Genomic DNA, 14,302 nt, shown 5'->3' with positions numbered 1-14,302 from the left:
CAACCCAGGTATCCCTCATTTGATGAATGGATCAAGAAAATGTGGTGTATATACACAATGGAATTCTATGCCTCCATCAGAAAGAATGACATTGCCCCATTTGTTAGGAAATGGAAAGACTCAGAAAAAAATATATTAAGTGAAGTAAGCCAGGCCCAAAGAAACATAGGTCCCATGGTTCCCTTATTTGCAATAACTAGTATATGTCTGAGTCAAGCAGAAAAGGTCAGGTAAGTTGATGTTAGGCAAAACCCCAAGATAAGGACTCAAATAGTTTTTCTTTCTTGTGATTATTTCTAAGATATTTATCAGATGATTTCTTTGTTACTTTGGATGTCCTTCCCACGGTATAACCCCTGTTTTCACTGTATTTGATGTTGGTATAATTTGGGGAGGGGAAGGGAAAAAACATAGGGATACAAGTTGACCCATTGTAACAATGAGATGTACTAGACACTGTTGAACATGGAACTTTACAATTTAGGTTGGGGGGTGAGTATAGTTGTGGAAGTGGGAGGGAAAGGATGGTAGGGAAAAACAAAGGAGGAGGCAACAATGCTTGATAAGAAATGTCCTCTTTAGCTTTCTCATGTATTTGTAACCCCTCTGTATGGTATTTTTACAATTAAAAAATATATAAAAGTAAAAAATAAAATTTATAAAAAAGAAAGAAAGGACAGCGATGATGGCTGATAACATGTAATGGAAGGAAAACTGGAGTCAGACCAGGAGGATTTGGTTCCCTTCCCACCCCTGTATTGGTTATAAAAATTCATCCTTAGGGTTTTTTTTCACATGCAAAGTGAGAAGACATGAGCTAAATGATGTCTGAGAACCCTCCTAGGAGTGACATTATGTCCATCACTTGATAAATAATGATTATGTTTTACCATATAACACTGTATGATCTCCTCTGCCTGAATGTACACCCTTGGCATCTTCCTCGGATCAGACTTCATTATTTCAGAGTCTCATTTCTCTGTCACCTCAGAAGAACCTCCTTTGTATTAAATAGCAACTTCAGGTGCCTTCCTCATTGCCTCTGTACCAACATGCACTCGTGTGTATTACATCACCCCGGTTAGTTTCTTCATATGCTGTTTGTCATCTTTCTCCTCACACTAGATGGCTAATATCAGCAGAGCAGATATCACTTTAGCTTGCTCACCATTTGATTTCCAATGCTGGCACATAATAGTTGCTCAGCAAATATTTATTGAATGAATAAATATTATACTCATTCATAAACCTAAGAGAAATGTATGAATATGTCTATGAAATTTTTTCAAAGGAATATTCTAAATAGGCTGAGGATGAGGATTAGCTTGCCTAGCAATGCATGGGATGAAAGAAGGAAGGAAGGAAGGAAGGAAGGAAGGAAGGAAGGAAGGAAGGAAGGAAGGAAGGAAGGAAGGAAAGAAGGAAGGAAGGAAGGAAGGAAGGAAGGAAGGAAGGAAGGAAGGAAGGAAGGAAGGAAGGAAGGAAGGAAGGAAGGGAGGGAGGGAGGAAGGGAGGGAAGGAGGGAGGGAGGGAGGGAGGGAAGAAGGGAAAATAATGGAAGGGAAGGAGAAAAAGGAGAGTCTAGAAATATTCCATACAATTCTATTTGAAAGTGAAGAATATTGAAAGTTTATGGGGCTTGGGGAGATTTTTCTTCTTTAATTTTATTTTATTGTAAAGATGCTGTACAGAGGGGATATAGTTACATGAGTAATGTAATGAATACATTTCTTGTTGAGCATTGTTACTCCCAGTAGGTCAAAATTTTGTTTTTATTGACTAGTTTCAAGATAATTTCCTAGCTTCTACCAAAAGCAAAGTAAGCCAGAACATGTTATATTTTATATTCTGTGTTATTTCTTTCACAAAGGGCCTGTGGTGTGTGTGTGTGTGTGTGTGTGTAAGAAGTCATACCACTTTACCTGTTGATACGTGGCATTTTGAAGTTGTTGAAACTTCTGGTACATTTATTTCCTGTTCCAGGTAAATAGTTTGGTTTTAGACAAAACTAGTGGAATTTTCATTTTGTAATTTTATCCAGTCATTTGAGCTTAACTGTTTCAAAATTGGGGGGCTGTTTGGCTGAGATAAATACATGAAATTAATATGGCATAGGGAAAATACTTAGAAAAATCTACCCAAGTAAAACAGATATACATGTATATAATTCAATAAAGCCAAAAGTAGAAGTGAATGCACAAACATGCAAAGCAGTTTGTCATATACTTATTGTCTGCCAATGGTCCAGTTCCTTCATCTCTCTGTTGTCTTCTGTTTTAACCAAACAAAATGTGAAGCTGATTGAGATATAAGCCATTCTTAGAGGTTAAAACATGAGAATTGGCACTGCATTACTGTGTGGCTCTCGGTGTAAAGGACAGAATGGTGGTCTCAGATCTCCAATTGTTCTACTGGGCCTCACCGACACTGTAGTCTGATAAATGAGCTACATCAGTAGATTAAGAGCCAAGTGTGTTTCTTGTCAGAGGGACTATTTGATGGTGGTGAACACTTTATATTCTCTCTGTTGTTTCTGAATAGAAATAGGAAATATACTATTTAAATTCTAAGGCAACTAAAATAGAGGCATTTGTGGCAGATGGGATTTTTATGAGCTGTTTGTCACCATATAGCAGTCTTGTTAAGACGCGATCATTTTCTGCTTCATTACACTAAGATAGCTCTGTTTAAGGTCCCACTCAGCTGTGAAATGATTTTAAAACTTCTATAAGGAACAGAGATGGGAGCTTTTTATATTTATAATAAAAGATTGTTGACAAAAATATACCAAAATATAAAAACGCGGTCAAATGCACTATTTTTTGTGTCGGGGAAACAGAGATATGCTGAATTTCCTACTTATGCTTAATCTGCTCATTTATGCCAACAGAGCAAACTACACAAGAGCTTATTTTCTTTCCCATAGAAATGCAAGCGCTCCTTTTATGTTGTCTTCATGGCATATACCACAGAAACAGAAAAGGGTAAAGTTCTTGAGTGAGGAGCTATTTCTGCCTAAAATGCATACAATGAAAAACAAATTTGGTAAATGCAAGAAATACTCCAAGTTTTTAATAGCTTTCCTTTCCTCTAAAGTAGTATACTTTTATTTCTTTTCATGTTTGGCCATGTTTTTAAAGGATCAGTAGTGGGGTCACAGAAAGTCTATGCTCATTATTTTGAATATTATACATTTATTGTGTCATTTTTGCTGACTGAAATACACATACAATATCATTCAGGGTCACAAAAGACCTTGGTCAAATCTTGACACAGTCATTTACTTATGTGCTCGTTTTAATGATGTCTTTTTTTGGTGTTTTGTTTTGTGTTTATTTTCTTCCCAGGCTTTGAGAAGAAAATGGATGCAGTGAAAGGCACAGTTAGTGAAAGGCACGAAGTAACTGTGCATTCCCTGGATACCAGAATAAGCAGTAAATCTAAAGCTAAAATAAAAGAACAAAATCAACGTGGAAAAAAAGCAGGACAAAAGGATTAAAAGATAAAAGCATATGAGGCCTAATTAGAAAGCCATCAGACAACAAGATTTATATAGAAACCTGAAAACTGCTCAATGAAAAGCAGAAACAGAAAAAGTGATGTATAGAAATCTACATGATCATGGAGGAAATGCACTCCTGAGCCTGCACCCCTCATCCCAGCCCTCCTGCGCGTAAATATCAAAGCTCTGCAGACATCTAAAGAGAGGGGTCAAGAGAACCATGATTCAGGGAGTGGACGAGCTTTATTAATCATTATTCTAATTAGTATCCTCAGTGAGATGAATTCTCAACAGATTGTCACGCAATAGGAACAATCAGAAACAAGATAGATTCTGGGAGATGAAAAACCACAGTTGCCAAAATTTTAAAGTTCAGGCTAAGCCATCAGTGTCTCACCCTGGCTATTCAGGAGGTTAAGATCTGAAGACTGCTGTTCAAAGGTAGCCCCAGAAGAAAAATCCATGGGACTTTTGTCACCAGTTAACCACCAAAACTCTGGAAGTAAAGGTGTGGCTCATGTGGTACAGTGTTAGCCTTGAGAAAAAAAAAACCTAAGGAACAGCACACAGGTCTTGAATGCAAGCTCCAGTACCCGCATACAAAAATGATTAATTAATTAAATTCAACATATAAAACAGTCTGGTTTTGTTCATGATATTGTGTTAGTGTGTGTGTGTGTGTGTGTGTGTGTGTGTGTGTGTGTATGTGTGTATTCCTCATAAAGATTTATACAACTATTATGGATTCTTAGATTTCTTTATTTTCTTCTACTAGGTTTTTACTAGAAAGCAGACAATGGGAAGAGACTATTTGATGTTTCTCCTTTCCACTAAAAGATTTAGAGAAAGGCTTAAATTGGGAATAAATAATATTTCATTGTTATGAGAGCAGGGTGGGGGGAGGAGGAGGGAGAAACAGAAAGACAAAGGGATAAAAAACTGACAGAATCCAAGCCCTATCAAGATATCAGACATCATACTCCAGGTTCAGAAAGTTGGCTGCTAACCAGGTAAGAAATGCAGAATCATGTGTAGATGCCCTTCAATCCAAACATTATCACACAGAAGCAGAATTATATAAGTGTGATCTCAAATGTATGCAACTAGATATTCTCCTTCTTCTGCGCAGCATTTCTGAAAGTTTCAAGCTGAAGCAATTCTATAAATCTAGTACATTTGAAATATGCACAGGAAGTTAGTATACTAAATGATGGTATATTAATCTTATTATACAACAAAAAGTATCACCTTTCACTCACCCTTTTGTAAACCTAGATTTTGAGGAGTGACATGAAGGATTCATCTCCAACTCTGCTACAGAAACTGTGCTTCCTGGAAATGTATGAGGGCGAAAGTATCACCTTTCATTCATCTCTTTTGTAAACCCAGATTTTGAGGAGTGACATGAGGGATTCATCTCTAACTCTGCTACAGAAACTGTGCTTCCTGGAAATGTCCCAGGGCGGCAAGTGCCAATGCTCATGGCTCCATGAGCCCTGCTTCAAGTGCACTTTTACATGCCTAACAAGATACACACATGGCATCTTGGTACCAGACCATTTCACCCAGAGATTCCCAAGTACTTCCTGAAAACCACACAGACATTCTAATTTTTTCTGGGTCACACATGCCCAAAAACACATCTTACAGCAGAAAATTCACCTCATTGCTTAGGACCTTTCAACCATTCTTCTTTTTTAAAAAATGATTTCTCAAAAAAAAAAAACACCTAGGCGTTAACTTAACTAAAGAAGTGAAGGACTTCTACAATGAAAACTTTAAAAACCTGAAAAAGGAAATTAAAGCAGAATTTAGGAAGTAGAAAAACCTCCCATGCTCTTGGATAGGGAGGATTAACATCATGAAAGTACCAGTACTGCCAAAGGCTATCTACACATTCAGTGCATTACCTATCAATATCCCAACCTCATTCTTCAAGGAAATACAAGAAGCAACCCAAAAATTCATATGGAACAATAAAAGACCCTGAATAGCAAAAACGATCCTTAGCAGAAAGAACCGTGCTGGAGGAATATCAATACCAAATTTCAAACTCTACTACAAAGCCATAGCAATCAAAAGAGCTTGGTACTGGCACAAGAATAGACCTGAGGACCAATGGAATAGAACTGAAGACCCAGAAATGAACCCACAGATCTATAGCCACCTAATCTTTAATAAGGGAACTAAAAAAAATAGAATGGAAGAAAGACAGCCTCTTCAGTAAATTGTACTGGAAAAATTGGTTAATCACTTGTAGAAAACTAAAGCTAGATCCTTATATAACACCCTGCACCAGAATCAACTCCAAATGGATCAAAGTCCTTGAAGTCAAAGCAGACACCCTGAAAACATTACAGGAAGGAGTAGGAGAAGCTCTAGGGCTCCTTGGCACAGGTCAAAATTTTCTTAATAAAGACCCAGAAACAACAAATCAAAGAAAGGTTGGACAAATGGGATTGCTTGAAGCTGCAGAGCTTCTACATGGCAAAGGATATAGCTAGCAAGATCAATAGAAAGCCTACAGATTAGGAGACGATCCTCACTAGCCATACAATGGACAAGGGTCTCATATCTAAAATATACTTAGAACTCAAAAAATTAAATCTCTCAACAACAAATCCTCAAAGAAACAACTGCCCCATTAACAAATGGGCTAAAGACGTAAAGAGAAACTTCTCTGAAAAGGAAATAGGAATGGCCAATAGATACATGAAGAAATGCTCAACTTCTCTAGCCATAAAAGAAATTGCAAATCAAAACAACATTGAGATTCCACCTCACCCCAGTTAGAATGGCTATAATCAAGGACTCTAATAACAACAGATGCTGGAGGGGATGTGGGAATGTAAACTTGTTCAACAACTTTGGAAAGCAGAATGGAGGTTCCTCCTCCACATAGAGCTCCCCTATGACCCACAATCCCACTTTTGGGCATTTACCCAAATGATCACAAACAAGACCATACTAAAGCCACCAGCACAACTATGCTTATTGCAGCATTATTTACCATAGCTAAGATATGGAACCAAACCCAATGCCCCTCAGTAGATGAATGGATCAAGAAAATGTGGTATAGATAGATAGATAGATAGATAGATAGATAGATATGTGTGTGTGTGTATATATATATAATGGAATTCTATGCCTCCATCAGAATGACATTGCCCCATTTGTTAGGAAATGGAAAGACTTGGAAAAAATTATATTAAGTGAAGTAAGCCAGGCCCAAAGAAACATAGGTCCCATGGTTTCCCTTATTTACAATAACTAGTATATGTCTAGGACAAGCAGATAAGGTCAAAAGCTATGCATATATGACTATATAAGATGATGTTAAGGGAAGTGAACCCCAAGATAAGGACACAAGTGGTTTTTACAATTGCTTTTAATGTATTTATAATGTACTATGTGATTTTTTTTGTTTCTTTGGTATGTTCCTCCCCTATAGTATAACCCCTGTTTTCACTGTATTTGATGTCAGTGCCCTGCAAAGAAAAATATACATTTTTCTAATTTGGGGAGGGGAAGGAAAAAAAAACAAAATGCTTAAATAGAGATACTGGTTGACCCACTGTAACAATGAGATGTACAAGACACTATGTTGAAAACAAACTTTACAACCTCAGGCATGATGGGGAAGGAGAGGAGAGGGAGGAGTTAGGGAGTGGGAAGGGAAGGGATGGTAGGGGAAAAACAAAAGAGGGGGTAACAATGCTTGATAGGAAATGTACTCATTACCTTACTCATGTAACTGTAACCCTCTGTACAGTATCTTTACAATAAAATATATATATTAAAAAAGTGGTTTCTTTCCTACTACTAAGTTTCTAGTCTTGATTATTTTTTAATCATCTTATCAAAGTCAAATCACTTTCCATTAGGGAAAAAAAACATGTCTATTCTCCATGCAATGCCTGTCTGCTTGAAGATTAGGTGTTTGGTTGATCTGATAAAAATATGTTTTGTAATATCCTTAGAGTTAGAATATAACAAAATTTAACTCAAAAAATCCTGGTTGCTATAATTCAGTGTCATAACTCACTTAAGGGAAAAAATATTAAGCAGTGTAACTGAACAAGATAACTCAAGAAGGGAGAAAATGGCATTAAAGAAAAAAAAAAGACCAAGGTAGCAATCAAGGAAAGTAGGTCTTTGATGATCTGAAAACCCTTTTTGTTGTGCCCAGTGCCTAATGACCACCATAACAGACATCTAGAGCCATCTACTGAGTTCTGCCATGGGAGAAAAATGTCATCAGGCCTCTTTGTAGTATATGTATTGTGAGTTTTTAATGAAATTTATTAGAGCTATTTTTCACATGATATAAAAAAATGTTTCACTCAAAATAAGATTGGATTAAAGCCTCTACCTGGTACACCATAAGGCAAATGATGCCTTTGTGGGCTGACCTTGATTTTAAATGGTACCCTTAAAAGATTCATTATGGGAAGAAAAAGACCTGAAGGAATTTCTCCTAGCATATTAATAGCTCTCACCAAGCCAATTAGGTCATGACTAAATCAAGTCAAAAGCACCTCTATCTTGAGAATATATTAAAATTTTTGGAAGTTTTTTTTTGGAAGTACACTTTATAAAGAAAGCATCCTCAAATGAGAGCCATGTTGGATCCTGAGAGACTGGGCTCTTTGGGAGCTTACAGAGATGTTACCCTCCCACATCTCAGATGGACACTTCTGATGGAGAATGGCATGGCCATCAATGGTTTAGGAAGTAATTCAAAAACACGACATGGTACACCACTTCATTTGTTAGGAAATGAAAAGACTTGGAAAAAATTATATGAAGTGAAGTAAGCTAGACTCAAAGAAACATGGGTCCCTTGGTTTCCCTTATCTGCAATAACTAGTATATGTCTAGGACAAGCAGAAGAGGTCAAAAGCTATGTACATATGACCATATTACCTGATGCTAAGCAAAATGAACCCCAAAATAAGGAGACAAGAGGTTTTATCTTTGTTGCTGTTTTTCTTAATGTACTTATAATGTACTATGTGATTTTTTTTGTTTCTTTGTATGTTCTTCCCCCATGGTGCAACCCCTGTTGTCACTGTATTTGATTTGGTGCTCTGCAGCTTCTATATACATTTTTCTAATTTGGGGCGGGGAAGGGAAATAACAAAATGCTAAAATAAGGATCTAGGACAACCCATTGTAACAATAAGATGTACAAGACAGTATGTTGAAAACAAACTTTACAACTTTGCAGGGGAGTGGAGGGTAGGAGAGGGGAGGCAGGGAAGAAAGGGATGGTAAGGGGAAATAAAAAGAAGGGTGAAAAAAACACAATGTGTTGATAATCAAATTCTGAACTAGGACAGTATTCGGGGGAATGGCAAAGAGGGAATGAGTGAAGAAATCTTGAAAAGCCAACAGGAGCATGATTTTTTGATTTTTCAGGATACTGGAAGTAAGGGGGATGAAACCCAACTTTTAGGCTGGATTAGTAAAAGGAAATTTAAGATTGTGAAAGGTTAGATACAGAACAAAAGAGAAGGAAAACAAACCTGAGGAAGGTGTGTGTGTGAAAATACTGTACAGTTACATGAGCAAGGTAATGAGTACATTGCTTATCAAGCATTGTTGCCTCCTCCTTTGTTTCCCCTTTCCACCCCTTCCCATCTTCTCCCCCCCCCCCACACCAAAGTTGTAAAGTTCTTTTTTCTACATGACTTCTTGCACATCTCATTGTTGCAATGGGTCCACCTCTTTTTAGGACACACAACAATCCAGCTACTCTGGAACTGTAATCCTCAGGGATTACAGTTCAAATTGAGCCTAGACAGGAATGTTTGTTAGACTCTTATCTCCAATTAACCATCAAAAGGTAGGAAGTTGAGTTGTGGCTTAAGTGGTGAAGCACTAACCTTGAGCAAGAAAGCTAAGAGATAGCACCCAGGCCCTGAGTTCAAACCCCAGTACAAGGAGAGAGAGAGAGAACACAAGATATGGAAAGCACCTGAAGTCAGACCCAGGAAAGCAGAGATGGTGGTCCCAGAGGAAAATACCAAGGATGAGAGCTTAGAACAGAGATCTGGAAACAAATAAACAAGATGATATAATTGCCTAGGTAACTCAGCATATAACATTAATCACACTGAAGTCAAGAAAGGGGTATTAATGGTGAATAATCTGTGCTATCTGATCCTTTCCTTCACCTTAGTTTCCAGTCAATCCACTGCAGGAACTTGTGACACAGCCTTATGGCACTTCTTACACTCACTTTAAATAAAATAAATTGCCTGGGCTACCATACACTAATTTTGTTCAAACACATCTGGATGTTATTTTGAAGACCATTTACAGATGCAAATAATATTAAAATTAGTAGACTAAGTAGCTAACTTTCTGTAATGTGGGTGGGCTTCATTTTACCTATTGAATATTCTAAGAAAAACACTGACCTCCCCCAAAGGAGAGGAAGTTTGCCTTAATCAAAAAAACAAATGAGAGTGCAAGGCTCTAAGTTCAAGCTCCAATACCAACACAAATATGTTTATCAGACATCTTTAAATTAGAGCATAAATATCCTCAGTTTAATACCATATGACCTTGAATAAAACAGCAAAGTCACTAAGTGATCAGGGCTGCAAATGTACACATAGAACAAACACCTGTGTTCTCATGGCTTCCTTATTGGGATAGTGGAAGTTCCTGCCTTTCGTTCTACTACCTCTCTCATATCTGTTCTCATTCTCCTTTCCCTCCTTTGGCTTAATTCTAATGTAGCTTGTGCCTTTTGTCTTTCCCTGTATCTCAACTAACTCTCTAGATAAGCTCCTCTGCATTTCTTATCTCCATTCATGCCTAGTTCCTTGTTCTTATTCCTCATTCCACACCTATGAAAGACCACAAAATACACATAATGCCATCGTGTGTCACTAACCCTCATGAAATCTCAGAAATCTACCGGCCATATCTGTTGGGGCAGATTTCTTCTCAACTCACTTCAAGGGAGGCACAATATGCAGGGGTAAATAGTGGTATGTATCAGGCATTAAAAATTCAGAGAGCCATAGCGGCCTAAGCTAAGGAAATGTCAAAAATGCATTAAAAAATAAACAGCCTTGAGAGAGTCATATTACTCTGAAGAGAGATATAATTTCCTGGAGTAGAATCTCCTTTTTATGTGCTAACACATAAATTCTCATTTTCACCAATTGTTCAGGATTATCAGGTCATAATAACTACTTTAAGTAAACATTCATAATGTTTCCATAATTTTCTATTTAAAAAGCTCTTCTGATTCAAATAGATGCTTCATAAATTTGCAGAGCATTGTTTTTCTCATCCTTGTACTTGTATTTTTATGAAAAAAGCTCATCATTGCTGATCTACGGTATTTTTCTTGCCATCAAATTACTTGCTATATCTGTCTAATCCTTTTGCCCTCTGTATAATATTTCAATTTAGAAGGAAATATCAATATGCAGTCTTTCATGCTGAGAATACTTTTATAGTGAAAAATCTAATGGTGCAGTCAATCACCTTATTATGGCTATCAGTATATCTTAATACAATGGTAAATGTCTGAGAATGCTAAACTCCTGAGGAAAACAAAGTGGGGTCATACACAAGGGATACATATATAGTGATTATTATTGGGTTCACACTTTCAATTTAATCACTCTCTATGACCCATTTGCCCTCGGGGTATGACTGCTGAAACAAAATTATTTCCTTTACATTCCTTTTAATGGTAACAGTAATTCTAGTCAGCAGCATTTTATGTTACAAAAGACTACACCTCCTACCAATCATTCATGAGGCTTAGAAATTCCTTATAGTTCAAATAAAATTTCTCTTATAAGGCAGTGGTGCATGTAACCCTTTTATGATAAACCATAATTTGGGGGGACATGATACAGTTGTTCCATCATTTGGTGTTCCCAGAGGTAAAACAAAGATTAATATTTCAACCATATCGCTCAACGTATTTCATACAATCTACCTAACAGCACATCCTTTTGTTTTCCTAACGGTAATCAAAAGTATTGTCAATCTCTGCTATATCGAAGGAAGGTTATTTAAAATAATCCCCTTAATCTCCTTGAAATCTCTTCAGCATAATGTTTCTGAGAATCATTCTTTACTACAAGTCAAACTAAACAGATCCACAAAAGAAGTCTAGATAATCTTCCAGACCTCTTATTGCTCTGTTTCATGTACTTCTACAAAGCAAATGCCATAGGATTAGGACAAAATAAAAGAAGACATCTTTGAAGAATCTTCCCAATTGTTCTACTTTTAGAAAACAGAACTCAACATCTTTCCTTTAGTCATGTGAGCAAGAGACAGATAGGATTCTGAGTTGCTCACTCACTCCCTTCAGCACCATGGACAGGTCATCTCCATGTTTTCCCAGAGACCAGGGAGAGACAATCCAGCAAAATGTGCTCTAGGCTAGAACCTGAATCTGAAAGCCTCCAGTCCTACACTGGTGAACTGGATCAAGCCAACTGTGGGGTTTAGGCTCTCTCTTTTCTTTTAGTAAAGAGTTGGTAACAGCCAACTTTTTTTTTCCTGTCTGAACCCAACTGTTGTCCTTCCCCAGGGTTCCAGGTTAGAAGCATTATGAGCAACCATTTCCCAAAACAAAAATGAGTAGAAACAAATGCCCATATTACAGCTCCAGGCCAGAGAAGGATCAGACTACTTCTTGACTCTCCCTGGCAATCCATGCTGGGCCCTGACTACAGTCCATCCAAGTCCCTGACAATAAGAAGTGGCTCCAGATTTATCTTATCTCTTATATTATCATGATCTTACATTATCTTTGTGTCTGCCTGTGTACTAGTCCTGGACTTGAACTCTGGGTCAGAATGCTGTCTCTGATTGGGGCTGTGAAGGTGGTTCAGTGGTAGAGCAAGCCTTGCATGCCTGAGGCCCTGGGTTCGATTCCTCGGCACCACATAAGCAAAAAGAAAAAAAGCCAGAAGTGGTGCTGTGGCTTAAGTGGTAGAGCGCTAGCCTTGAGCTGAAGAGCTGAGGGAAAGCACCCAGTCCCAGAGTTCAGGCCCTACGACTGGACCCCCCCCCCAAAAAAAGAATGCTGTCTGAGTTTTTTCCTTTGTTTGCTTTTTGTTTTTGCTCAAGGTTAATGTTCTGCCCCTTTCTGGAGACTAATTAGAAGTAAGAGTCGCACAGAGTTTCCTCTTTGAGCTGGCTTTGAACTTCAATCCTCAGATCTCAGCCTCCTAAGAAGCTAAGATTACAAGGCATGAGCCACCAGTAACTTGCAAGTTCTTATGTTATCTCTTTGGAAGAAAAGAGAGAATGAAATGAAAGAAAGGGAAGGGGGAAAGGGAGGAAGAAAGCAGACAAGGGTAATACTGTTTAAAAAGAAATGTACTCACTTTTCTAATTTGGGGAGGGGAAGGGAAATAACAAAAGGCTGAAATAAGGATACAGGTTGACCCCTTGTAACAATGAGATGTACAAGACAGTATGTTGAAAATGAACTTTACAACTTTGGGAGGGGGAAGTGGAAGGGAGGAGTTGGGGGAGTGGGGAGGGAAGGGATGGTAGGGGAAAAAACAAAGGAGGTAACAATGCTTGATAGAAAATGTACTTAATATCTTACTCATGTAATTGTAACCCCTCTGTACAGTATTTTTATAATAAAAATTATATACAAAAAAGAAATGTACTCATTACCTGACTTATGTAACTGTAACCCCTCTGTATATCATCTTTACAATAAAATTCTTTTTTTTATTGTGAAAATACTATATAGAAGGGTTACAATTACATGGGCAAGATAATGAGTATATTTTTGTTTTTGGTCCGGTTGTGGGGCCTGAACTCTGGGCCTGAGCACTGTCCCTCAGCCCTTCAGCTCAAGGCTAGTGCTCTACCACTTGAGCCACAGGGCCACTTCCGGCTTTTTTCTTTTTGCTTATGTGGTGCTGAGGAATTGAACCCAGGGCCTCAGGCATGCAAGGCAAGCGCTCTACCACTGAGCTACCTTCCCAGCCCCAAGATAATGAGTATATTTTTTATCAAGCATTGTTGCCTCCTCCTTTGTTTCCCCTTCCCATCCCTTCCCATCTCTCCCCCCCAACCCCCCACCCCTACCACCACCTTCCGCCCCTCCCCGCGACCCCCCCCCACCCTGCCAAAGTTGTAAAGTTCGTTGTTCGACATAACGACTTGTACATCTCATTGTTGCAATGGGTCCACATGTATCACTATTTAAACGATTTGTTTTTCCCTTCCCCTCCACAAATTATACTGACATCAAATATAGTGAAAGCAGGGGTTATACCATGTGGGAGTTAAAGCTCAGTAAAAAAGAAAGCAGACAATGAAAGGTTATTGTTCCAACTTATAGCTCTATTCTTCCAATATAAAATTACATTTCTGACTTTCCATTCCACCTGAATTCATTGTTCTTAGTCCTTGTCACCTCTTAAGTCAAGGGAGGAGATGGGGAGAGTGTCAACTGCCCCCTATAAAGAGGTTCCACAGCCTCAAATAAGACCAGCCCTCAAGCACTGCAGGTTTTTCTCCACCTGGGACGACATTGTTTGTTCATTCCAGAGAAGCCCTTTCTCTGTTCATGGTAATTTTCTTTTTTCACTAAATTCTGACACATGAGAGGGAAACTAGGACAAATACATTCAAAACTTTCTTAGCTATTCTCTCATCAAAATAAAAGGGAAAACAACAATTAAACATGAAAGAGAAAATGTTTGAAATAAAAAGGAAAGATTAAATTCTCAAGGTGCACTAGTTTATTCAAAGCTTATATATGTGTTAAAATTATACTTTAGGTAG

At 38.0% G+C, this 14,302-nt stretch overlaps 1 pseudogene across 1 annotated transcript in view; it reads left to right on the top strand.

The window, feature by feature from the left end:
• LOC105987249 overlaps positions 1-14,302 on the top strand; it is a 71,391-nt pseudogene that overhangs the window by 47,134 nt on the left and 9,955 nt on the right. Inside the window, exon 2 of the transcript XR_001175149.1 lies at positions 13,343-13,348. The product of XR_001175149.1 is annotated as a histone deacetylase 1-like (transcript). The remainder of the gene's footprint in view (positions 1-13,342; positions 13,349-14,302) is intronic.

This window comes from Dipodomys ordii, unplaced genomic scaffold (assembly GCF_000151885.1).
Source record: "Dipodomys ordii isolate 6190 unplaced genomic scaffold, Dord_2.0 Scaffold3, whole genome shotgun sequence".
Taxonomy (NCBI): domain Eukaryota; kingdom Metazoa; phylum Chordata; class Mammalia; order Rodentia; family Heteromyidae; genus Dipodomys; species Dipodomys ordii.
The sequence above is the reverse complement of the archived record's forward strand: the minus strand, read 5'-3'. Positions and strand labels throughout refer to the sequence as shown.